This window comes from Lutra lutra, chromosome 4 (genome assembly GCF_902655055.1).
Source record: "Lutra lutra chromosome 4, mLutLut1.2, whole genome shotgun sequence".
Lineage (NCBI taxonomy): Eukaryota > Metazoa > Chordata > Mammalia > Carnivora > Mustelidae > Lutra > Lutra lutra.
Window position 1 is genome coordinate 191051958 of NC_062281.1, and position 25069 is coordinate 191077026.

Below are 25069 nucleotides of genomic sequence, written 5' to 3' on the forward strand. Positions count from 1 at the left end.
GCAAACTTTGCCCTCGAAGCCCCTGAAGGAGGACCCTTCCCCCCCACCCCACCCCCCACACACCGACGGCACACCTGCTTCACAACCCGCGCGACTGTGCGGCACATCCCTGCCGTGGCGCGCAAGGGGGCTTCGTGCAGGAGCCGGGGTACCGCAACCCCACTGGATAGTCTGTAGGGGTTCGAGACCTTCGCTCTCTCCTTCCAGGGGGTCTTAACCAAGTAAAAGCTTACTCGTACATTCGAGGGCTCCCCAGCGCTCCACCTGCAAACTGGACAGATCCGAAGGGTGCCGCGAGACCACCTGGTATGTGGACCGCCGGCCTGGGCTGCCCCGGGCGCGCGACCCTAGGCCTGGAAATTCCACTCTACCCTCGTCCCCTCAGGGAGCGCGCTTTTCGGGGCCTCCCATCTCTTTGCTCTCTTTGCTGGGTCTCCGGACCCCCATCTCCCCACCCCGGCAGAGCACCTCCCGCTACGTGCTCCCGCATCCTGGTCCCCACCAAATGTCCCCCCGGTCCTCGTCTCTTAGATTTCAAGGAAGGTGCAGAGAAGGAAGCCTAAATAAAAACAGGAAACCCGATTTAAAAAAAGAAGCCTCATTCTGGCTGAATTACGGGTAAGAGTATTAAAAAAAGAGGGGGGAAAAGTCCGGAAATGCAAAGCTGGAGGCGGTTTTGCCGCCGTAACCCGGGCTCAGCCGCAGATCCGGGGGCTGGTCTCCGTCGGCGGCTGCAGTAAACACGCGGCAAGCGGCGCCCTTGCCCGAGGCCCGGGGCCCCCAGGCGCGCCGGGCGGGGCAGGAGCGGGGCGCCCGGCCGGCTGGACTCCGGCTGCTCCCGAGCCCGATCGTAGCTCGCCGACGCCGGGGAGGGCGCGCAGGGCCAGGGCGCAGGGGAGGGCGCGCGCCCCTCTCCCCGCGCCGGGGCAGGAGCACCGGGCGGCACCGCTAGTGGAAGCGCGGCCAGAGCGCCTCCTCCGCCGGCTGCCAGCGCTCGGGGCAGGGCGCACGCGGCCGAGCGCTGCCGGGCTCCATGCCCCGCCGCTGGCAGCGCAGCCGGGCCGCCGCCGCCGCCGCGCCCGAGACCTCCCCGTCGGGCCCCGCAGGGCGCACTGTAGCGGCGCAGGGGAGCTGTGCGCGCCCAGGTCCCGGCGGCCACCCCGGGGGGCGCCCCTTGCCGGGCTCTCTCCAGACGCGGGAGGTGCACCAGAGGTGCTTGTGGGCACCGGGAGAGGCCAGCGAACCGGTCCCCGAGGTCCCCGAAGCTCCGGATCCCCGTGCTCTCCCCACCTCCCCAGACGCAGCCAGAGGCGAGCGCTTACCGGTCCGGCGCGGCTGGCAGGGGCTGGGCGGCTCGGCCCCGCGGCCGCTAGGAGCACAGGCTCTGGGCGCGAGTGAGCCTCGAGGGCGGGAGGCGGGGCGCGCTGGGGGCGCCCCGCCTGCTGACAGCCCGCACACTCCACTTCCCACTTTGTTTCCTTTTCACTTGCAAAAGGAAAAACAACAGGTCCTCCCGCCGCCGTCTGCTCCACCCGCCCCCACCCCACCGCGTCCTCTCGGCTTCCCGGATCCTTACCGCGTCTGTGGCTGGAGGGCACCGTCCCAGGTGTCTCTAGAACCTGCTTCTTGCCCTTCTTCAAAACAAGTTTTCTTTTTATACAAAGGAGAACAACCAAATAAAGGTCCTAAAGCCCATAAACCCCCCACGCCTTCCACTTTCACACACCAGGAATTTCCACAGTGGTCAGAGAAAGGCTGGAGGGCGGCAGAGGGAAGCGGTGGCTGCAGCCCTGGGCCCCCGGGGAGTGCCCCCAGCGCCAACAGCCCCCAGCGGCCAGGTAGCTGGGCGCGACCAAGGGCACGCGAGGCCCCGGAGACCAAGCAGAGCTCAAAGTCCCATGCTCTCAGCCCTGGAGGGAAGCTGTGGCCTCCAGGCTTGGGCGAGTCAGGAGCCGGGAAGGGGGTGTGGGAGTAGCCCGGTTACAGCAGTGGCTTCAAATCCTTCTGGGGTGTGATAGCGGGAGAGTCAGCCACTTGAGAGACAACGACTTAAAGGACCCTCCCCAACAGATCTGGGAGGTAAAGCACTTGTGTGGTCCCCTTGGAGATAGGAGGAACCTGAAACTTGGAAGAGGCTCTCTCTACCCAAGGAATGCCCTGGCCTTCGAGGACCAGCTTGGGCCCAGCCCTGGCTGCAGCAAAGGGACGAGCAGAGACTTCCGTGTCCAGCCAGGAAAGGGGAGAGCTTTGAGGCAAGACCCGTTGGTTACTAAATGCTTCCGCTGTTCTAAGATCTAGGCTGCAGACTCTGAATTCTCAGCCAGACACCAGTGGAGGAGTCAGGAGGGACCATGTTGTCCCTTTAGGGAAGAATGCTGGGTCTGTCCCCAGGAATATACCCTAACATCCTTCCCAACAAAACATCCCAGGCTCACAGCCTCACTCCTACCCCAGGCCCAGCTCATTGGCCCTTGGCAGAGGCCTCTAGCCCACTCCAGGGAGGTCCTGCCAAGAGCCAGAAGAGAAATGGGCACATCAGAGAGAAAATCAGATGGCAGGGTAAGCAGCCACCCCGAGGTTTCCGAACACCTGTCCCGGGCCCTGCTTTTGCTAGTTTGCAATTTAAACAATTTCCTCCCTTGGCTTTCAGAGTTTGGTGTAAGAAGTCGGAGGATGAGGAATGCTTTTTGCCTCATTCAAAAGAACTCTTTATTGAATATTTGCTGACAGCCATTCACGTCGTGCTTTGTAACATGCAAAACAGGGACCCAAGGCCTCCCAAACGCTCAGATATGCTCCACGCATTTGTATCTCTGATCCCTACAACAGTCTCCCAAAAGAAATCTTAGCCCCTTTTTACAGATTAGAAAACCTAGGCTCAGGAAGATGTAATCATTTGGGGGCCAACACAGTCAGGGTCTAAATGCTCCTCTGACCATGTCACCCTGTCCCTGACCATGTCTAGGCCCCAGTCCTAGGAGTTTCACTCCCCTGAAAACCCAGCACATTTCATTTTTGAGACGCACCATAGGACCTATCTCAATCTGTCGCCTGGTGCCCAAAGAGCTGAGACTGATGGAAATGCAGGGCACAGCCATCGCTGTCCCTTGTCTCTCAAGTTCCCAATAGACTTGCCTTCTGCCTTTCTAAAACTCTATGGTTTCTGATCTCTCTTTCTCACTTTATTTTTAACTGTTGTCATGTGTGTTTGGAGGAAGCTACTTCAAGTTCCCTTTGAATCGTAAACAGAACAGACTAGCCATGGCCGAGCATTAGAGCAGTCCTAAAGAGAAGGAGCTTCCTAGCTGCACGGAAGTCAATGCCTTATGACCCCCATGAATTCCTGAAGGGATAATTCTTCTGCCCCATTTTATGAAAGGGAAAAAGAGGTCTCGGTTACTAAAGGGGCTGCCGGTCAGTGGAGAACAGGCTCGAGTTGGCACCCTGCAGCCCCAAGGAGAACACACAGCCCCCCGGACCTGTTTCCTTCCGCCCCCATCTCCAGAACTTCCCCCTCCAAAAGCCATCCAGCATCTGCAGCTTCTCGCGGATGCAGTAAGCATCTTTGTTCGACCTCGAGCAGCTTCACGAATGACGCCCACACATGCCCACAAGCTGGGGTTATCTCAGGGCAGCCAGAGCCAAGCTCAGAAGCCCAGTGCAGGGGGCCTAGCATGAGGAGCCCACTTCCTCAGCCCCTCCCCGAAGGACTCTGGGCACCTGCCTGTGTCCCGGCAGGAAGCCCACTTTGCCAGGGGTCCTTTCCTCCCAAGCAAACGTTATCCAGCTTAAACCCTTGTGCTTTTGCCTTGGCCAAAAATCATGGTGAAGCTTCTGGATTAAGAGAAGCTTCCCAGGAGCCAGACTCCTCAGCACTGCCCATGGCGAGTCACTTCATTTTTCTGAGCCTCCACTTCTCATCTGAGAAAACAGGGATGCTTCTGATGGCTTTCAGCATTTAGAATTGTTCTTAGAGGGGCTCCTGGGTGGCTCAGTTGGGTTAAGTGGCTGCCTTTGGCTCAGGTCATGATCTTGGGGTCCTGGGACCTGGACGAGCCCAGACCGGGTCAGCTCCCTGGTGAGCGGGGAGTTTACGTCTCCCTCTCCCTCTCCCCATTTTCTGTCTCTCTCATTCTCAAATAAATAAAATATTTTTAAAATTGTCCTTAGAATTTCCTAAGGTGATACATGGACACTGTGTCTAACGGTACCGACAGAGCGAACCCCCAGAGAAGGTTAGTTCTTTTTTTTTTTTTAAGATTTTATTTGGGCGCCTGGGTGGCTCAGTGGGTTAAGCCGCTGCCTTCCACTCAGGTCATGATCTCAGGGTCCTGGGATCGAGTCCCGCATCGGGCTCTCTGCTCAGCAGGGAGCCTGCTTCCCTTCCTCTCTCTCTGCCTGCCTCTCTGCCTACTTGTGATCTCTGTCTGTCAAATAAATAAATAAAAATCTTAAAAAAAAAAGATTTTATTTATTTATTTGACAGAGATCACAAGTAGGCAGAGAGGCAGGCAGAGAGAGAGAGGAGGAAGCAGGCTCCCTGCTGAGCAGAGAGCCCCATTCGGTCCTCAATCCCAGGACCCTGAGATCATGACCTGAGCCGAAGGCAGAGGCTTAACCCACTGAGCCACCCAGGCGCCCGAAAAGGTTAGTTCTTGAGCTAGCCTAGAATAGGGGCTCTCTGCTCCACGGGACTGGACGTTTCTGCTCCAAACAGCATTTCCCCCAGTGGCAACAGCTGGGGGGGGGGGCATCTGAACACATTTGTGGACTGGAAACCCGTTCAGTGTGTCAAGTTTATGAGAGTGGAATAGAATAGAAATGGTCAGATTGTATTACACTTCAGGAGGGGGAATACCACTTTCTGCAGCTTTTGCCCCATTTATAAGTACACGTGAGTGTGCATTAAGTCAAGACGTAAAATGCATTTCCTATTGCAGGCCCCCGGTCTGCGCGACGAGACACTTGCCTCCTGGGACAACGTCATGGTGGTGGTGGGCGAGGGCGTACATACCATGCAAGAACCAGGCCAAGGTCAGAACTGATACCTGGAAACTCTGACTTCTGAGGACACAGGCTCAGAGGAGCCCAAAGAGCTGCCCACATACAGGTGCCTGAGGAAGAGAAGACAGAGGTCCTCGCAGCCCCGGTCCTCAGGCTGTGCCCTCCAGAGAAAGATTCAGAGGTGGACAGATCATGCTCCTGTGCTCCATCTCTGGTCACGACTGGACTGAATGGTCCGGAAAGACCCAGAGAGCTCAGAGGTGGCCTAGGTGAACCAGGGTTCACCTTATGGGTGAACCTTATGGGGCCAGGGTTGAATTGCTGGAGATGGAATTTCTGGGTCCAAGTAAATGGGGGGTTCCAAACAGAAGTTGAATTGCCTGTTGTGTAAAAACAAAAGCACTCCAAATCCAGAACACCTGGGTTCCAATCCCAGCCCAAACCCCTACCCGCTGTGCAACCCTGAGGGGATCCCTCCAGCCCTTACCCCTGGCACCAAGTCAGCTTTCCAGAAACAGCAGTTGGCTTTTAAACATACCTTCTAATGCTCTTCCTAGTGCAGGGTGTGGGGGAATGAGGGGAAGGGAGGTGGTGGGGAGCAGCAGGGTCTGGGGTCACGAGGCTGGATCCAAACTCGTGCCTCCATACACTGGGGGTGACCCAGGCTTTGCAACACTGACTCCTTCAGCCCTCGTGCCTGCTACAGTTGGGGCCCTGGGATACAGCACAGTCCCAGCCAAAGACAGGCCCTCCTGGGGCTTATACTCCTCGAAGAGAAACTATGAAGAATAAAAATAAGATACAATGTCATCAAGTAGTAAGTGCTGCAAAGACACAGGAGGTGGGGAGGAGGGGAGAGATGGACGAGGGGCGGTGGGGGTCTACAAAAACACCTGACCAGTCCTCAAATCGGTCAAGGTCATCAGAGACAAGAAAAATTAGAGCAACCATCACAGCCAAGAGGAGCCCAAGGAGAACGTTACAAGTGAATGCTACGCAGTGCCCTGGCTGGGCTTCCGGAACAGGGAGAGGACAGTAGGTGGAAACTAAGGTAGTCCGGATTCAGTTAGTAATAACGTATCGATGCTGGTTCGTCTCTTGTGACAAATGTACTGTCAGCAGTTAAGATGTTAGCAATAGTAGAGTGTGGGGTGTGTGTGAACTCTCTATCCTCTTTGCAACTTCCCTATAAATCTGAAACTCTTCTAAAATTAAACCTTTATTTAAAGAAAAAATAATAGGGCACCTGGGTGGCTCAGTCAGTGAAGCGTCTGCTTTCGAGCTCCGGTCATGATCCAGGGTCCTGGGATTGGTGTCAGGGCTCCCTGCTCAGCGGGCAGTCTGCTTCTCCCTCTGCCTCTGTCCCTCCCCCACTTCCCCACCCCCTCCCCTTTATCCCCCCCCCATTCAAGCACTCACTCTCTCTCTCAAATAAATAAATAAATACTCTTTCAAAAAATAAAGAAAATAACAATAGAGTAGAGAGGTGTGGGAGGAGGAGAGGGCCAAGAAATTCTTGGGCTAGAGCAGGGTCTTCCCTTACAAGCCTGGAATACTATGGTGTGGAGTGAAGGGGAGATGGCGGCCGGGGGGGGCGGGCAGAAACACAGAAGGGAGGCTGCAGAAAATAAGAAGACGTGGTCTTATTCCCGCCCTTGGAGTCTGACGGAGGGGGGGAGTGTCCTTTTGAGCCTTTTCTGGGGGCCCTGAGACCTAGCCCTGCCCCCACATCCTCCTGCCTGTCCCCTCCTCTGTAAGATGGAGTTTATTACTCCAGCTTCAGAGAAACGGTAAGACTAACAGATCTTTCAGTGAAAGTGGTTTGGGGACAGTCACCGCCCTGCAAACAGAGAGCAGAAGAGGGAGTGCTGGCAGGAGCTGGGGTTCGCTCCAGTCCTGTGTCCCACCACACTACCACCTGCTCCCAAAACCTCCTTCTATCTAGATAAGTACCTCTCTAGATGGATATCTATCTTTAAAGGCATCGGTTCTGAGGAGCACCCTCATGCAAAACCCCAAAAATCTCAATGAGAAGGCATATGTCTGGTGACTTTTTCCCCCAGACAGGAAAAGGAGAACAAAAGAGCATGAAAGCTGAAGAGACAGAAGAGTTAGAAGGAGAAGGAAAAGCCATTTTCTACCTGGATGGGGCTGGCTGGTGACCTCCAAAAAGGTATGTCCCAGTCCTAAGCCCTGGAACCTTTGGAAATAGGGTCTCTGTAGATATAATTAAGTTAAGGATTTTGAGAGGAGGTCATCCTAGATTATCTGGGCAGGCCCTACAGCCAAGGGCAAGCGTCCCTATGAGAGAAAGACAAAGGGGAATGTCGAGGCAGACAGAGGTGAAGGCCATGTGCAGTTGGAGGAAGAGTTTGGAGAGATGTAGCCACGAACCGGGGAACTTCAGGAGCCCCCAGAAGCTGGAAGAGGCAAGGAAGGGTTCTCCCTAGAGCCTCTGGAGAGAGTGGCCCTGCTGACACCTTGATTCTGTACCTCTGGCCTCCTGAACTGTGAGAGGAGACATTTCTGGTGTTTGGAGTCTCTTTTTTTAAGTCTATTTTTATTTGTTTATTTTTAGTGATCTTTCTACCCGATGTAGGGCTTGAACTCACGACCCTGGGAACAAGGGCACGCACTCTTCCAGCTGAGCCAGCCAGGTGCCCCAAATTTCTGTTTTTATTCTAAACCAAGGGTTTGTGGTGCTTCATTATAGCATAAAAGCAACCAGTAAGTGGGGGTTCGTGGAAAGCGTCCAGGCTACACAGTGAGTGAAAAAAGTAGAACTATGGTGAGCTGTCCACGCGGGCTGTTTTCATGCATTACTCTGTTTCCTCCCCTTGGAACCCTGTATGGCACCTGCTGTTCTTACCCTCATCTTGCAAGCAAAGAAACTAAGGCAACGCTGCAGGTAACTCGCCAAGGTCACCCAGATGGCAGGTAGGAGTTCCTTAGGTGGCAGGCTTCCTAGGACTCTGAAGTCAGGTGACGGGAAGGGTGGGGGTCCATTGAACCAGCAATTGCAGGAAGCTGGGCCGTGAACCCAAAATGGGAAGAAAATGTGTCATCTAAACACTGTAGCGGGGTTGCCTTCTCCCTGTGTCCGGAACTCTCCAGAGGAAAGCATGGGGCATCCACTTAACGGAATAGCGCACAGCCGTTGAAAGTGGAGATCCTGGGGCACCCGGGAGGCTCAGTCGATTATGTGTCCAACTCTTGGTTTTGGCTCCTGTCATGATTTCATGGGTTGTGGGATCGAGCCCCACATCAGGCTCCACGCGCAGCAGGGAGTCTGCTTGAAGATCCTCTCCCCCTGCCCCTCCCGGATTCATACGCACCCTCTCGCTCTCAAATAAGCAAATTAATTTATTTTTTTATTTATTTATTTTTTTAAGATTTTATTTATTTATTTGACAGAGAGAGATCACAAGCAGGCAGAGAGGCAGGCAGAGAGACAGGAGGAAGCAGGCTCCCCGCTGAGCAGAGAGCCCAATGCGGGACTCGATCCCAGGACTCCGAGATCACGACCTGAGCCAAAGGCAGCGGCTTAACCCACTGAGCCACCCAGGCGCCCAAGCAAATTAATTTAAAATAGAAAAAAGAAAAGAAAAGAAAGTGGCGATCTTGAAGACCCACAGCATCATGGGAAATGATGACATCATCCAGGGGATCACGTTCAATGCAGAATTGCCTCCTCCCGGATCATCACCTTGTAAGCGTTACATACGCACACGTAGGTCGTTGGAGGTGAGTGAACAGTGAAAGCCTCTGGAAAGGAGGGTGACAGATGTTTTCCTTGCCATTTTTCCTTTCTGTTCACATTTTGCCAAATGTAATAAAACTGCCGAAAAATGTGAAATTTGTTTCCCTTCCGCAAGTCGGAGCTAATAATCCCTCCTACTGCCTGTTGACACCAGTACCGGGGATGAGCTGTTGTTCCATTCCACCCGGGCTCCAGTCAGACTGTGTGACCACACATCTGCCTTGTCTCTCAGGAGCAGTACGACAAGCCTGGAGAAGGACTCCTTTGAGAACACAGGTGGCATCCAGGAAGTCCAACAGTGGATAGCAGGACCTCAGCCAATGGACATTCCAACATCAGGAGGGGTTAGATGGCGAGAGCACGGTGCTCCTGTGGGGGAGGTACACAGCTCCTTTCTCTAGAACACTTCCCCATGCATCCACATGGGGATACCTGTGGACTCCAGTCAGATATGCTTGGCCTGAAGCATGCCCAGGTTGACTGCCCCAGCAGTGGCCCCCCAGGTTGGGCACCCAGTGGTTTTCTCAGGAAGGCAGAATTAGAACCAAGAGCATCGTGATTCTTGAGGTCCCTGGAGCTTGGGTGCCAGACACATAAGCTGAGGAGCTGCTGGCCATGTGCACCTCTCGCAGGATTCAGGAAATCAGAGAAGCTGTTGTGCAGAGACCGAGATTGAGAGAAAACCAGCAAGCAGGTGCACAGAGAGGAAGACAGGATCACAGGTGAGAGTGACGATTTGGGGTAACTTTTCAGTTCCTTGGCCTTGCCTCTTTTTGAGGGTCCCAGCATTCTTGCCCTTGGGTTCCTCTAAGTCCTCAACACCCTTATGCCTTACACCTGTATTCTGCTTAAAATCCATATCAGTTTCCTAGGACTGCAGTAACAAATGAGCCCAATCCTGATGGCTTAAAACAGTGGAAATTTATTCTCTCGCCGTTCTAGAGGCCAGAAGTCTGAAATGGAGCTGTCGGCCAGGTTGGCTCCTTCTGGAGGCTCTTGGGAGAATCTGTTCCAGGTCTCTCTCTTACCTTCCCGATCTGCCTGCGATTCTTGGCATTCAATGGCTCACAGAAGCGCCCTTCTGATCTCTGCCCCCAACTCTACTGGAGTTCTCCCTGTGTGCCTGTGTCTGTCCAAATGTCCCTCTTCTTATAAAGATATCCTAATTCAGGAGTTAAGACGACCTCATCTTAACTAAGATAGATTTGCAAAGACCCTATTTCCAATGAAGATCTCATTTTGAAGTTCCACCTGAGAATGAACTTTGGGGGCGTAATATTCAGCCCAGTACAAACTCTCTCAGGTTGGTCTCTGGTTTTTGAAACAACGGAAACAACACTCAGAATTAATACAGCGATCGGTGTCAGATGTGAGGCATTGAAAGAAACAGCTTTTCAAGGAAAGTATTGAAACTGGGTGACCTGGGGCAGAGTGAGGGGTGATGAGGGTTCCCTGTCCATGGATGGACACACGCAGCTCTTGAATGACTTTCAGGGGTCTCATGGGACTCAGAACACGGTAACAAAGGGCCCAGCATATTAGTACATGATTTACTTCTAGCAGCCTTCAGAAGGTGCTAGAAGAGGAGCTTTTGTTCAGTTCTGCACAAGACTACGGGCAAGCGGGCCACGTATTTAACGATGTGAAGGGAAATCTCTTCTTTCCTAGAGCCAGTGACAAGCAAGCGTCAGATAATCGTGCCGTTCCGACATGTCCTCAGCCCCATTCTCCGCCACACCCCATGTCTAACACTAAGGTTAGCGCACAAAACCGAAAACTCCGGGAGCTCAGCGTTGGACTAGGGATATCTGGGAAGAGCCACAGGAGTGAGTAACCCTTAACCTCTGGTCCTTTAGTCTCTCATTGTCACGAGGCGTGAAGGCAAGCAGGGGTGGTATTCCAAGAGAAACTAGAGAAAAAGCCTTCTTTCCACCTGAGCTAGAGGATGATTACCTCTTCCCCTTTAGGCTAAAAGAAGAAACCAGCCGCCATGCTTTGCGGCCGAGACCCCCTAGCCCTGAGGGATGGCCCTGCCTCAGGCCAAATGCTCAACCAGACAGGGTTTCGCGGCCATGGTTATTAGTAAATGATCGGACCCAATATGAAACTGGCAACCAGTTAATTCCATTTCTATGGGGACTGGGTCTCCAGGAAACCCTAAAACCTGGCACGTCGGGACTTGCAATGTCTTACCCTCGAGGTGATTCCTAAGCCCAAGTCCCAGCACCCATATGAAAAAGGCTACCAGGGCAGCTGTGTCCCCCACCCCTAGAGAAAGGTCCTCCAAGAACCTCGCAAGGGGCAGGCCTGAAACGCCCCTAGAGAAAGGATGTCTTCCCAGGGGTCAGAACCCGGGACGGCCCTGTTTGCCACAGAGAAGGAACCAGCAGAGGAAACCCCATGTGGGATCTTGTTCCTTGATGTTTTCTTTTTGTTTTTTGGTTTGTTTGTTTTAAGATTTATTTGACAGACAGAGATCACAAGTAGGCAGAGAGGCAGGCAGAGAGAGAGGAGGAAACAGGCCTCCTGCTGAGCAGAGAGCCCGATGCAGGGCTCAATCCCAGGACCCTGGGATCATGACCTGAGCCAAGGGCAGAGGCTTTAACCCACCGAGCCACCCAGGCGCACCTCCTTGATGTTTAATTCACCTTGCCTGGCCTGGCGAGAAGACCACGTGCTCCGAACGGTGCTTCCCTTTCCTGCTCGATAGACCAAGCTTGGAAGGCGCCGGGAAACTGATGGCGCGGTCTGTAGATGGAGGGGACCCGGGGAGCCCGCTTAGAGAAGATTCCAGAGGAACAGATGGGAGTGGGTGTGTGCTGGAGATGGCGGCTCTGAGAATGGAGTCCTAGAGGCCACAGTGGAGGAAACGTGGATACGTGGATTGCCTCACATTCAGCAGGAGGAGAGATGCTTGCGTGGACTTCGTGGTATGAAGATTAAGCAACAGCAGCTGGGATAGAGCTATCTGGGAAAGCCAAAGGAATTAGGCACGTGTGTTGGGGGGTGGGGGAGGGGTAAGATAAAACAGAATGGCCCAGAGTGGACGCTGCTGGCTTTTAGGCTGCTAGGCTGCATCCCTGGGTTCCATGAGAACACCCCATACCTTTGCTAAGAGTCCCCTTTCCTGCTTCAGCTACCAGCGCCTGATTGATTGATTTCTCCCCTTCCTTCCTTCTTCTTCTTCTTTTTTTTTTTTTTAAGATTTTTAACTTTTAAGGAATCTCTACACCCAATGTGGGGCTCGAACTCACAGCCCGAGATTTAAGAGTTGCACGCTCTACTGACTGATCTGGCCAGGCACCGTTACCAGGGACTGATTTCTGACCCTTGGAGCTACTTAAGTGGGCAGGACAACGACCCGTGCTGGGGTCTGGGGTCAGCTGTGGCTGGAGAACGTGCTCAAGACATCTAATAATCAAGGGAGCCAACCGGGCCAGCCCCCCTGGGGTTCTTCCCACCCCTTCCCCCACCTCACCCTTGTGCTACACCGTGGGCCGTGCCTTGCAGCTCCAGACCACCGCAGGCTCTCTGACTCTGGGCCTTTGCTCATGCTGTTCCCTTGGCCTGGAGCGCCCTTCCCAAGCTCTTCCTTTAATCCTCCGCCTCCTTATTTGCCTGGCCGGCCTGCACAGATAGCGCCCCCTGGGCCCCCCGTTGTCTAGCAGGGTCTTTCTTCCAGGCTGGATCTGCTCAAGTGTGACAGCCTGAGTACTCAGGGCTCCCGGGAACAGGACCCCCGCGTGGACCCAGGCTGGCGTCCGGACCCTGAGCGTGTCGGGCACGCAGAGTGTTACAAGTGAGTGTGTAGGAATGTGGGACCAATGAATGAATGAGTGATCCTAGTCGTGGCTGGGCACGCTTTGTCCAGTGGAAGGGGCCGGAGTCTGTAGTCAGGGGAGAGCAAGGACAAAGGTCCTGGTCCTGCCAGTGTGGGAGCCGCACCTTCATTTCGTCCCAGCAGGAGCCCAGAACCCAGTGACCTGGGAGCCTCAGGGAGCCCAGCCTCCCCTCTCCGAGTTGCCCCCCCCACCCCCCATTTCACCGGAGATGTGGCCTCAGCCTGGATCTGTCCATCCCTAGGTCCTGACCCCATGTCTAGGAAAAAACCACCACTTCAGATGGAGGATGGGAATGAGGCCCCCTCTGCTCCTCCCACCAGGCAGCCCCCCTGGCTTGCCTCCAAGCCTCCCAACCTCCTTAGTTACATGTGTTCTGAGCTGGAGACCACAGGGGCCAGAGCTTGGCAGATGCCCCCCTGGGATCCTCTGAGCCCCAGGGCTCCTTCCCAGGCAGGCCTCCGCCTTCACCTCACCGTCCCCCCCAGCCTGCTCTGAGGAAAGAGCAGTGATGCAAAATTCAGTTGGGGAGAAAAACAGGAAGTGGAGCCCGAGAGCAAAGCCTGCAGTGGCTCTCCCCAGCCTCTCCCCAGCGAATGCGGCAGCCCCCTTCCACCCGCAGCCTTACAGGAAAGTGGCGAGGGGACAGCCCCAGCCCGAGTTGTCGGGGCAAGGTCTGGGGATGGTGCAGGTGGAGATACCACTCGAGACCCTTGGGCTGTACTTGCAGGGGCTGTTTTCAGGCCCAGCATTGCATCTGTGATCTGCATTTTACATCTTCTCTCACCTGCTCACAGCAGCTCCTCAAGGTGAGTCCATCCCCCCTAGTTTACAGACGAGCAAATAGACTCAGAGAAGTTAAGTGACTTGGCCAAGGCCACACAGCCTTTCCCACGGCCGGGTCATGGCTCCTTGATTCTTTCTCAGACTTTGATTTCTATTTGTGGTGTGTTTTTGTTCTGGGCCTGTGAGTGGGCAGGGGGTGGGGGGAGGACGGCAGGGGGGAGCACTGTTTCTGGCTCCTTCATCGCAGCACATCTAAGCTGGTGGTAAGAGGCTTCTGAGAGCTCATCCCCTGAGACTCGGTTTCCTGCGACGTGTGAGCGGGAAGGCCCAAGCGCCCTGGTCCCTTTGTCAGGGAGGGGGTGGGCGTGCCCTGGAGGGGAAGTCAGTCAGCCAACTGACCGGCATGGGGGGTGGGCACGACCCCCGTAAAATCAGGGACCGGTAACCTCAGCTGGCTGACAGCCCAAAGGACTCATCTTCAGGTGAGTCCAGAACCCTCTTTCCCTTTTGGGCCTGGGACTCCGGGTAGCCCCAATTCTGTTGTTTCGGGCCTGAGCGGCGGCATGAGAACGAGAATCCAAGAGGAGGGGAGGCCGGCTCCAGGTCTGCAGACAGGGGTGGGGTGATGAGGTGGGGCGAGAGCCCTCCGAAGGTCACCCCACCCAGTCCTGCACGTGGACCCTCACTCTCCCAGCCCCGGGACGCGACGGCCAGTTCACCCAGCTCACCCGTGCCAGGACAAACCACCGGGACGTCTGGGGACCCCCCCACCCAGAGTTCCACCCCAAGCCTTTCCTGGCCCTCGCTTCCACAGCTCTGAGTCCTCAAGGTGGGAGATGGCCCTTCCAGCCCTCGTTTCTCCCAGGCCTTGACGGGAGGCCTCGCCCCGAGCTTCACCCACCTCCTTCCTGACCATTGCCTCTTTACCTCCAGCTCCCTCTGGACATCCTCCCACATTCCACAGAACGCTCGAGTGGACTGTCCCAGTCCCACCAAGCCTGGTCACCCCCCCCAGAGAAGGCACTGCTCCCCCCCCCCCCGTAACCCCCCCCAGTCTCTGAGGCTGAAACCACAGTGTGTCATGCTGTGGCCTTCACTCACTGGCCACGACGGAGGTGCCTTTCCCAGAAGCCTGGGGCTGTCAGACCACAGCAGAAGTCAGGTGTGGACAGGCCAGGAGGCACGGTCTGCCTCACGGGTCCCTCTGCTCTCTCTGAGTGGGGGGCGGGCTCTGCCTCACCGGCTGCCTCTGAGGCCCGAAGGCTGGGAAACAAGATCGGGCCTCGGGCATCGGAGGCGTCTCTGCCTCCTTCTGCCGGCTTTGGGTAGTGGTCCCCACCCCAGGGTCATCGGGATGCAGCTTTCCTTTGTAGAGAACACCCAGCCTCTGTCCCCAGCCACTCCACATTAAAGGGAGCTATTAAAATGAGGTGTTATGGCACACCTGGCTGGCTCAGTCGGGGGAGTCTGGGACTCCTGATCTCAGAGTCGTGAGTTCAAGCCCCACACTGGGTGTGGAGCCTACCTAAAATAAATTAGTTCAAATTAAAAAAAAATAAATGATCTGTTATATGTAAATATGTAAATGGTCTGTTATATGGTTAGAACAATGCTGACCCTTAGAGCTCAGTACATGTGTATTATCATCACCATCTAATTTAATCTTTTTTAAAAAAGATTTTATTTATTTATTTGATAGATCACAAGTAGGCAGAGAGGCAGGCAGAGAGAGAGAGAGGGAAGCAGGCTCCCCAATTGATTCTAGGACCTTGATTCTAGGACCCTGAGATCATGCCCTGAGCTGAAGGCAGAGGCTTTAACCCACTGAGCCACCCGGGGGCCCCATCACCATCGAATTTAATCTTTACGACACTCCTGTGAGGTCAGGATAATGCGCCCATTTTGCAGGTGGTGGAAGTGAAGACATGTGCTCACGTTCAGGCAGTATTAAGTGGCTGAACAGGGATTTATTTATTTATTAAAAAAAAAACATTTTATTTATTTATTTGACAGACAGAGATCACAAGTAGGCAGAGAGAGAGGAAGGGAAGCAGGCTCCCTGCGGAGCAGAGAGCCCGACGCGGGGCTCGATCCCAGGACCCTGGGACCATGACCTGAGCCAAAGGCAGAGGCTTTAACCCACTGAGCCACCCAGGCGCCCCTGAACAGGGATTTAAAGCAAAGTCTGTAGGAGGCTGGGTCTGGAGGCCGGCTTTGGATGCACACGGACCCCCCCTACCCCGCACCACCCACACACCGGCCCTGGGCTGCCCCCACCCCCGCAGGAGGACAGGCCCGGGTGCAAGGCGGCACCCGTTGGAGAGGCAGGGGTGGAGTCCGGGGCGGGGCCTCCCGGCCGGCCCGCCCCAGTTCTCGCCTGGGGCGCCGACCTCGCGGCGTCCTGGTTGGGCTCCAGGGAAGCACGGGCGCCACCTGGCGGCCGCGGGGCGTCAACGCCACCACTGTCCCAGCCGCGCTCCGCCGCGCTTGGCCGCGCTCAGCCGCGCTCAGCCCGCGCTCCGGCCGCGCGTTTGGCTAAGCTGTGCCGGGCGGGACTCCGCCAAGCTAACGATCTGTGCCCACGGAGTTCCCTTTCCTTCTTGCCCAGCTTGCTCCGGGGCTGGGGGCGAGCGCGGAAACCCTCGCGTGCCTGCGCTTGGGCTGCTGCTGGTTTGCTGGACGGCGGCGGCAAGCTCATTTTGCTGAAAATGTGTGTTTCTCGATGCTTCCTCTTCCTTCTCCGTTCCTGCACGCAAGAGCCAGATGATTCCAGAGCCGCTTTTAGGCCGGGCTTGGGCCCAGGCAGCGCAGGCCCAGCCCCCACCCCTCTCGCCAGCCCGCCCACTCCTCGCGGTTCCGGGGCTTCCAGCAGCTGAGTCTCCCCTCGCCACAGGGCTTCCCTCCCAGCTCTCCAGCGCCTCCTCTGCAGCCCTGTGCGCTCCCAACCGGGGCGTCTGGCAGTCCCCTCCAACCGAATGGGACCCCAACCCAGCTTCCCTCCCAACCTAGCCAAGTCCTTGACTTCCTTCCTGCCTCAGTGAAAGTGGTGCCTCTTCGCCCCTTGGCCAAAGCAGAAACCCGCCTCACGGTTCACTTCTCCCTCCTCTCTGCCACCGCTGCAGGTGTCGCCAAACCTCGTGGTCTGAGCCACCATCAAGAGGCGGGGCACTGAGTTTCACTCACCCATTCAACACGTGTCAAAGGCCACCAGACACGGTCCTGTGACCCGAGGATACTGTGACAAATGTCCCTGCCTCCAGAACATTCAGGTGGGGGCCGGGGCAGATGGTTCAGAGATAAGAAACAAATACATTTATAATACCTTGCAAGGTGGGTGGTACTACAGAGAGCAAAGCAGGGTAGGGGGTCAGCAGACCAGGTGTCCCCCTCACCCTGCTTGGGCTCCACATCCCACCCACCCCCCACCCAACCACCCATCCCAGTCAGGCAGCTGCTGTCCTCACCCTACATGTTCCCTTTCTGACTCTATGGGTTACTGACCCCAGGCAAGGATTCCCTCTCTTTTCTCATTCCCTCAGGCTTTGATACCTCCTCACCAGGCCTGGGGTCCGACACTCTCACCCGGCCATCGAGGGGAGCTGCTGGCTGGTCCCCTTCTCCCCCCCCCCCACCCTCCGGCCCCCTGCCCTGTGCCCTTTGGACTGAATTGTAAAGGAGGAAAGGGAAGGAAGGGGAGGAGGCAGAGAGGGTAGTGGTCCCTCAAATGGATATTTTGAAAATTTCACACCGTCCTAATAGCAGAAAGAGTAGCTCAGTGAATGCCATACACCCTAAAGAAAGGTGTCTTCCAATAACGGAGGAACAGTCTGGTGGGAACTGGATGGGGTGGGGGTAGGAGGGGGGCGATCGGGTGCCGGTGGAGGGGCCAGCCCTAGAGGACTGTGTGGACAGTCCAGCCACAGGCAGGAGGGCAGGGGCAGGGAAGCTTGTCCACAGGCAGGTGCTATAACCCACGAGTCCGTGCACCTCTCGCCCGCGTTTTGCGGGTTTTGTTCTGTGCAGTGGGAAGCAAGCGTATTGGCTGACAGAGGAGAGGGGAGGAGATGCTGAGAATGAGGCGGGGAAGTGAGGGTGTTGGAAAGTCTCCCCAGGAGCCCCCCCAGCATGCCCCCAGGAGAGGAGTTGTGGGGCTGCAGAAGGCCCCTTGGGGTTTGGTGACCATGCAGCCAGTGGGACCCAGAGTGAGACCCAAACGCGTGCCTGCTTTTCTCCCGATGTTGGGCTTTGGTCCCAGTGGGTCTGCACCTGCCCCTCCATCTTCTCTTCCTGCCCCCTGAGCGGCTGCCCCTGCCTACCTGTCCTCACCCACGGAACAGCTGCTCGGTCCGAACACCTAGCCCAGTTACCTGTCCCCTAGCGACAGGGGCCCACGTCCCAGGCTTCCCATCCTTGGAGTGGAGTGAGTTGGGTAAGCTGGAGGCCAACTCCCTGCACCCCCCTCCCGGAGAGGCACAGGGACAAATGGTCCAGCCAAGTCCCGCCTGGAGGACTTCCAAGATCCTGGCACAACCAGGCTGGTTCCTTACCTCCCCCTGCCCAGGGCCTCTCTGGCTGATGCTGGTATGAGCTGGATTCTCCCACTTTCTCACCTGGCACATTTCAGCCAAGGCTTCGGACCCCAGGGTCTTCTCTCTCACCTGTCTGTCCTCCAGTGCTCTTCCCCTCCCCTCCCCAGTCAGGCTCCCTAAGTAACAAGCGCTGGTTTGTTGCCCGTGAAACAGACAAGGCTCCTTTACACTGTGGACTCTTCCCAGCTCACAACAGCTTCTAAGAGGCAGGAAGCAATTCCCAACTTTTTGTTTTTGTTTCTGCTTTTTTCCAGGAGGAAACGGCGTCTTGGCAGAGTAATTAATTTTTCCAAGGTGAGTGGACCAGTAGCTCCCTGGTAGAGGTAGAATTCCACCAGCTCCGTCCTTTCCGAGCCTGCCTTCTTCCCACGGAGCGGCTGGATTGTCCCCGAACTCCTCCTCTCACGTTCTGGATGTGCACATGGAAATTACCGAAGCTGGAGTGCTTGTATACACGGAGACTGCCCGGAAGTTGACCGGAGATCCTTGTGGCTTTCACGTGCCGCGGTCCTGATTCCCGAGGATAGCCACCGTAGCAGTCCGGTGGGAGTCCCTTCCTGCCAGCACCGGCTAGGTAATCGTGGGGCCTGGTGCAAAACGAAAAGGTGGGCCCCAGGTTCAAAAATAATGAAGATTTTCAAGATGGCACAGCAGACCAGTGGTGGAGTGTGGGGCCCTTCTGAGTGTGGGGGGCTGTGTTGTGGCACGGGCCTCACGCCGCTAAGGCTAGCTCTGCTCCCCGGTTTGCTTCTTCAGTGCACTCCCCAAATATGTTCAGGTCTTTAACTGTGTACAAAAAGCCAGCCTTGGGGCGCCTGAAGCCTCTGCCTTCAGCTTGGGTCATGGTCTCAGGGTCCTGGGATCGAACCCCGCATGGGGCTTTCTGCTCAGCAGGGAGCCTGCTTCCCCCTCTCTCTGCCTGCCTCTCTGCCTACTTGTGGTCTCTGTCTGTCAAATAAATAAATAAAATGTTAAAAAAAAAAAGCCAGCTTCCTCACATCCCATTCTGCAAGCGGCATCTGCTTTTTTATTTATGAAGAATGACACGCAGTGCTGTGCACCAGGCACTTGGCCTGCCTGTCTCCTTTTCAGTGCGATGAGGTAGGGATCCCGGGTTAGGGAACAAACGTCCTTGTCCCCCTTACACAGCTGAAGGAACAGAGGCACAAGAGGAAGTGCAGGTCGTCCAGGGCTGCGGTGTGAAGGGCGGACAGCGGGAGGTTTGCTCTGGGGTTTGCCTTGCTGACCTACCTCTACCTGGTTTCTCCTGAGGCAGACCGTGGGTGGCGAGGCGACGTCCGGGTCGGCACATGCAGAGGTCTCTCTCCTCGCTGCTAGCGGCCGTCGGATGCTTCACCGGCTGGAGAGATGCCGTCTTCATTTCATCAGTTTCTCGATTCATGACCAAGCTGCCTTTCTGCGGAGGGTGTTTCCACGTGGGGGATTGGGAGCTTGTGGTCTGAGCTGAGTCCCAGCCAGTGGGGATGTCCAGTCCTCAGGAGAAGGAGAGGGCAGCGCCAGGGGAACGTTTCACCTGGAACGTGCAGGCGGAGGATAGGAGTGTGGACCGAGGCCCTCAGGCAGGTGCCGGGAGTGGGGGGTGGGGGAGGGAGGAGCCCTCAGCAGGGGGCTGGCTCTGGGCTGGGGGCCGTGCTGGTGGCCTGACAAAGTCACAGGAGCTCTGGGCCTCATCTCCACAGCTGGTGAGGGAGAAATCCAGCTCAAGTGAGGGGACGGCTGCGTCCTTACGGACACCGGGAAGGTCCGGGTTAGACCCCTGCGGCCGCAGTAACAAGGAACCACAAAGTGCGTGGCTTGAAACCACCATGTGCCCCATGTGACAGTCCCTCAGGTCAGAGGTGTCACAGGGCTCTCACTGGGCTCAGCTCAGTCCAGGAGTCGGGGCCGCATTCCTTCTAGAGGACACGGGAGAATCCGCTCCTGGCCCTTGCCAGCTGCTCAGACGCGCCGACGTGCCGTGGCTTGTGACCCTTCCGCATCTTCGCGGCCAGCAGCGCAGCACCTCCGACCTCTCCGAGTCCGGCGGCTCCAGGAATTAGGGTGCAGACATCTTCGGGGCCGTGCATTATTCTGCCTGCCGCCACGTCCCTTTAATTAAGTTGGGGCCACGCATCTGAGACAATGATAGTTTTTAAAAACCTCTTCTTTTAAAAAAAAAAAATAAACCTTTAGGGTTATAATTCATGTAGTGCAAACTGCATCCATCTGGAGTGTCCTGTTGGCTGAGTTTTTTTTGTTTGTTTGTTTTTTTAGATTTTTTACTTATTTATTTGACAGAGAGAGACCACAAGTAGGCAGAGAGGCAGGCAGAGAGAGAGAGGGGGAAGCAGGCTCCCCGCTGAGCAGAGAGCCCGATGCGGGGCTTGATCCCAGGACCCTGAGATCATGACCTGAGCCAAAGGCAGGGGCTTAACTCACTGAGCCACCCAGTCACCCCTTGGCTGAGTTTTGACAAACGTATTCACCCTTGAAACACTGTCTGTCAGGATGGGGACGGTTCCCATCACTCCTCCGGATTCCTTGGGCCCCTTTGAATCTATCCTTCCTCTGCCCCAGTCCCAGGTAACTACCGATCTGTTGTATATCTATTTCTAGTTACAAAACCCAATATTTATTGAGAACAAAGAAAACACAGAGGGCACAGAGGCTCAATTTCAGTTCATCAAACTTCAGCTGAGGATGGGAAATGGGAGAGGGGTGGGCAGCCAGCCCTGAAGTCACCCTCCCAGGAGGAGCCAGCTCTGGGAGAGAGGGGCTGTCCCGCTTCAGGGCCCATTGGGAGTTGGGGGGATGTGGGGGGGTGGCGGGTGGCGGGGGCATGGCCCAGGTCCAAGTTGCAGGAGGTGGCAAGAGAAGACAGCAGCGCCCTCAGGTGTGGGCCAGGAGTGGCAAGTGACAGGGAGAGGATCATCCCCTCTCAGGGATTGGCTGGGGGCCGGGAGCTGAGTTCAGGCCACAGCTCTGGGTGGGGGTTTGTTTTGTTGTTGTTGTTTGTTAATTACTATAAATTCATTTATGTTTTCCAGAATTTTACAAAAATGGTGCCGTAGTCCTCCTTTGTGTCTAGTTTCTTTGGCTTAACATAGTGGCTTGGAGACCTGCCGTGCTCTGGCTGCGGGAGCAGCCTGGCCTTCGTTTTTAGGCAGTGTTCTGTTCTGCGGGTATCTCCATCCACCCAGTGATGGACATTTAAGCTGCCCTCAGTTTTTGACATCGTGATAAAGCTGCTATGAATTTCATGTGTGGGGTCTGTGCCAGGAGTGGGGGTGCTGGGTCACGTGGTAACTCGGTGCGTAGCATATCATGAGGTCTCCTCCAAACCCTCACCCACACTTCCGCTGTCTGCGTCCGTCATTTCTGGCTGTCCCCAGGGGGTGGGAGGTGAGGTCTCACGTACTTTTGATTTCCATTTCTCTAATGACTACATGGTGAGTGACTGCTAGTGGGCACGGGGTTTCCTTTTGGGGTGATGAAAATGTTCTGGAATTAGGCAGTGGTGATCAGTTAGGAACCAAGTGGAAGAGGGAAGACATTTGTTGGGAGAAGTGCCTGAGAAAAATATTCAAGTGACTGTCCCATTAAGCAATGATGTTATAAAATGACCAGTTCCCCACATTCTGTCATTTAAAAAAAATAACCTTTTTAGTTTAGAATAGTTTGAGATTTACGGAGAAGCTAGCACAGAGTTTCTGTGCACCCCACATCTGCTTTCGCTGATTGCTCGAATCTCATATTGTTGCTGTGGTCCTGTCGAAATGAATGAACCCATAACACTATTAGAGAAACTCCATAACAAGGTTATGTTTTTATGTGGATAATATTTAGGAACCGCATACCATTTGCATGTATCCTAGTGATTTGGGGTGGGGGGAAATCCCAGTTTAACAAAATATGTTTAAAAGCAACTGGGGGCACTGGGTGGACTCAGTTGATTAAGCGTCTGACTTTGGCTCAGGTCATGATCCCTGCTCAGTGGGGCGTCTGCTTGTCCCTCTTCCCAGCCCCAGCTTGTGCATGGAGGCTCTCTCTCTCTCTCAAATGAATGAAATCTGAAAAATAAGTAAATTTTAAAAAGCAACTTAGGGTGCCTGGGTGGCTCAGTAGGTTGGGCATCTGACTCTTGATTTCAGCTCAGGCCATGATCTCAGGGTTGTAAGATCGAGCCCCACACTGGGAGACCATCCCTTTGCTGCTGCACTCCTCTCTATGAGGGCCTCCCTGCTGGCCAGCAGATTCAGTCTGACGTCTTTCTCTTTGTTCGGGTCACAGCAGGTCGGTGGCCAGACTGGTCAGGACATTCGCAAATGGCTGTCCCCCCTTTCTCCTCCTGAGAGACTCCCCGTTCTCGGACCCCCAGACAGCACAAGTGCCTCAGCTCTGAATGTGGGTGACAGGCACCTCCTCCTGAACAGATCCAGGAAGTCAGACTGGTTGCCCGGTGACCTCCAATAGGAGACTGGAGCTGGGTTTCCATCCTGAAACACCCCCACTGACCATCATGGCCTGGGGACCCTCTGGCATGCAGGTGCAGCTCAGGGGAGGGGGTCAAAGCTTGGGTCACTCAGGCCTTTGCAACCTGAAGTGCTATAAACCGTCAGGACCCCTTCCCTCAGACCAGCCTTCTGCCCCCACCCCCGCCCCCACCTCAAACACTCCTCCCCCCACTTCTAGGGTCGTGGGTTTCCAGGGTGGGGAGGGGCTTTGGCTGCCTCCTGGCCTTTGCTGTCCTACCTGATGTTCTGACAGTAGTTCATTATTTGTGACTGTTCTTTTAATCCTGTGTCCCCTTGTCCCCCGGCACGGTAAAGCCTAGGGGGACAGGAACAAGCCCCCCTTGGAGATGGAATATGCATGACCTCAAGCCTCTCTGGGGTACCTGGTCTCCGTCCCCCAGCTCACCCCCATCTGCTCTAGTCCCCTGAGCTAGCACCTGGCTCTCTCCCCTGGCTTCAGGGACCCTGTGTGTCTCTCCCGTCACCTCTCCTCGGAGCTGAGACCTGGAAACATCTGCATGCTGGCCGCCTCGTGGACATTTCGTTCATTCATTCCACAGTATTTCATGAGCCTCCACTATGAGCTGAGGCCATCTGCCCTGGTAGGTCACCTTCCAAAGGGGAGGCAGCCACTATAGGGATTGAAGAGAAGCAACAGGAGGCTGAGGGACAAAGTCACGGGGGGTCCAGACAGAGGAAACCTCTCAAAGCAGGAGGCCTTTGAGTGGTGCCCGCGGCTGCAGCGAGGGGAGAAGGAGGGCTCCGGGCAGGGCGCCCAGGGGCCCGGTCCACCAGCCATCTCCAAAGCATCCTACACAAACGCGCACAGCTGAGTTTCACAAGACCCGTGCTCTGCCATCCCCCTCCTAGTTTCCCTAGTTAGGAGGGGCCCTTCCACCCAGCCACCTGTGTGTGCTGCAAGCCCGGAGGCCCGCCTGGACACCGCCCCCCCCCCCCCCCCACCTCCCATGGCCGAGTCCTGTGGGTCGTCCCGGGAATCGGCCAGTGTCCTCCCTCCTCCTGTTCTCACTGCACCTGCTCTCCCCGGAACCAGGCAGCCGCCCCTGCTGGCCCCTCCTTTCATTCTTGCGCTCTTTCAAACTCCGTCTCCATCTTGTGCCCGAGCGACCTTTTAAAAATGCACATTTGCTCCCATCTCTCCTTTGCTTGAATTCGGCATTGATTCCTTTGTTCTTGGGATGGAATTGGAAATCCCAATGCACCCTTCACAGGGGACCTCCTGCTCTCCACCCTCTCCGGGCTCTTGCCACACTCTCCTTTCAATTCTTTGAAAGCTGGCCCTGGGGGCCTTTCCATAAGCACTGGACGCCCCCACCACGCAGTGATCTCATCGTCCTTGAACTTCCTCTCCAGCCTCCTGACTGTTCGCACTGGAGATGCTGTGTTCTGTGACCTTGCAGCCCTCTGCTGCCCACGCGTGGATTGTACGCTGACCTCGGCCAGCCTCCTGCTCTAGGTGGGACTCCGCGGGACAGAGCCATCAGGACTCCGCTCACCACTGGAGTCCCAGTGCCCAACACAGCCACGCACACCGGCCCTGCATGTGCTAGGGGCACCGTTACAACTATTGTGCAGATCTGTGATGGATGAAGGCAAGAACGTGCTGCGGAAATCCTGGAGCTCCGCCACCTAGTGAACGGGGGCCACACAGAACTTGGAAGCCAGCAAGTGCGTCCAATCCCACGTCAGTCCCTGAAACCAAGCTGGCAGTCCCCAAGCCTTCCCCAGGTTCCTCCACTCCCAGTAGTGAAATGTCCTCAGAGATGCTACCATACAAAACACTTTGCGTCCTAATAGGAGGGTCTTGCTTCTGATCACCTCTCAGAAGGGCCAGATCAGCTAGGTCCTTAGCCCAGCCCAGCCCCCTGCTGAGCACCCCCTGGGAGCCATGCACCCCCTCACCCATCCTCCCTTTGGGCGCTCCCATTTGCTGGGCCACCCCTCTGCACTGTGATGGGCTTTAATGCCCCCATTGGGCCTGCACCTTCAGAGTTCAACTGAGCCCACAGAAATGCAGACCCCGCAGTCACCAGGCAGCCCAAGCACAGAGCCTGGTTCGGGGGACACTGACCAGGGGCACCGCTGGCTCCCTGCCCCTGGGTTCTGGCTCAGCGAGGGGCCAGAGGGGCACCTTTGAGTGCTTTTCCCGGATCCACCCTGAAGCCGGGCCTCCTCACCCAGGCTGGGCAGTGTCCAGCTGTGCACCTGGTGGGGGTGCGGGGTGTCAGCAGGCCACTGGGTGGAGGCTCAGGAGAAAACAAGGTTTGTCGCCCCTGCAGCTCTGGGGTCAGGTTGGGGACTGCTGGTTGAGACAGGCTTTCTGCCTAAGCCCTCACTCACGCTGTCCCCAGGGACACCCTCCTTGGTTCTGGGCTCAGCCAGCTCCTGTCTGCCCCGCCCGCCCAGGCCCTCCTCAGGCAGCGGGTCTCCTGGTTCCAATCCCTTCACCTCTAGGGGACAGGTCACGCTGTACTTGCCACCACCACCATAAGCCCCAAGACCCCACTCTCAACGCTATGTTGAAGAAATGGGTGAAATTGCTTCCGCCTGAGCCTC

General features: G+C 55.9%; 1 protein-coding gene and 1 long non-coding RNA gene across 6 annotated transcripts in view; one reads left to right on the forward strand and one right to left on the reverse strand.

The window, feature by feature from the left end:
• PIK3CD (phosphatidylinositol-4,5-bisphosphate 3-kinase catalytic subunit delta) overlaps positions 1 to 1432 on the reverse strand; it is a 50012-nt gene extending 48580 nt beyond the window's left edge. For 2 of the 4 annotated variants that reach the window (XM_047723822.1, XM_047723817.1), the window contains exon 1: positions 1323 to 1432. The gene's annotated coding sequence lies outside the window, so the exon portion shown is untranslated. The remainder of the gene's footprint in view (positions 1 to 1322) is intronic. The other 2 variants (XM_047723821.1, XM_047723819.1) reach the window with 2 other exon arrangements.
• An 11006-nt stretch (positions 1433 to 12438) lies between these two features.
• LOC125097926 (uncharacterized) lies at positions 12439 to 18833 on the forward strand. Of its 2 annotated transcripts, XR_007126648.1 has the most exons (4): positions 12439 to 12563; positions 13334 to 13412; positions 16512 to 16658; positions 18233 to 18833. It is a non-coding gene; the product is annotated as an uncharacterized LOC125097926 (long non-coding RNA). The 2 variants fall into 2 exon arrangements; XR_007126647.1 differs by lacking the exon at positions 12439 to 12563 and having other exon boundaries at positions 12583 to 13412; positions 18233 to 18832.
• The last annotated feature ends 6236 nt before the right edge of the window (positions 18834 to 25069 follow it).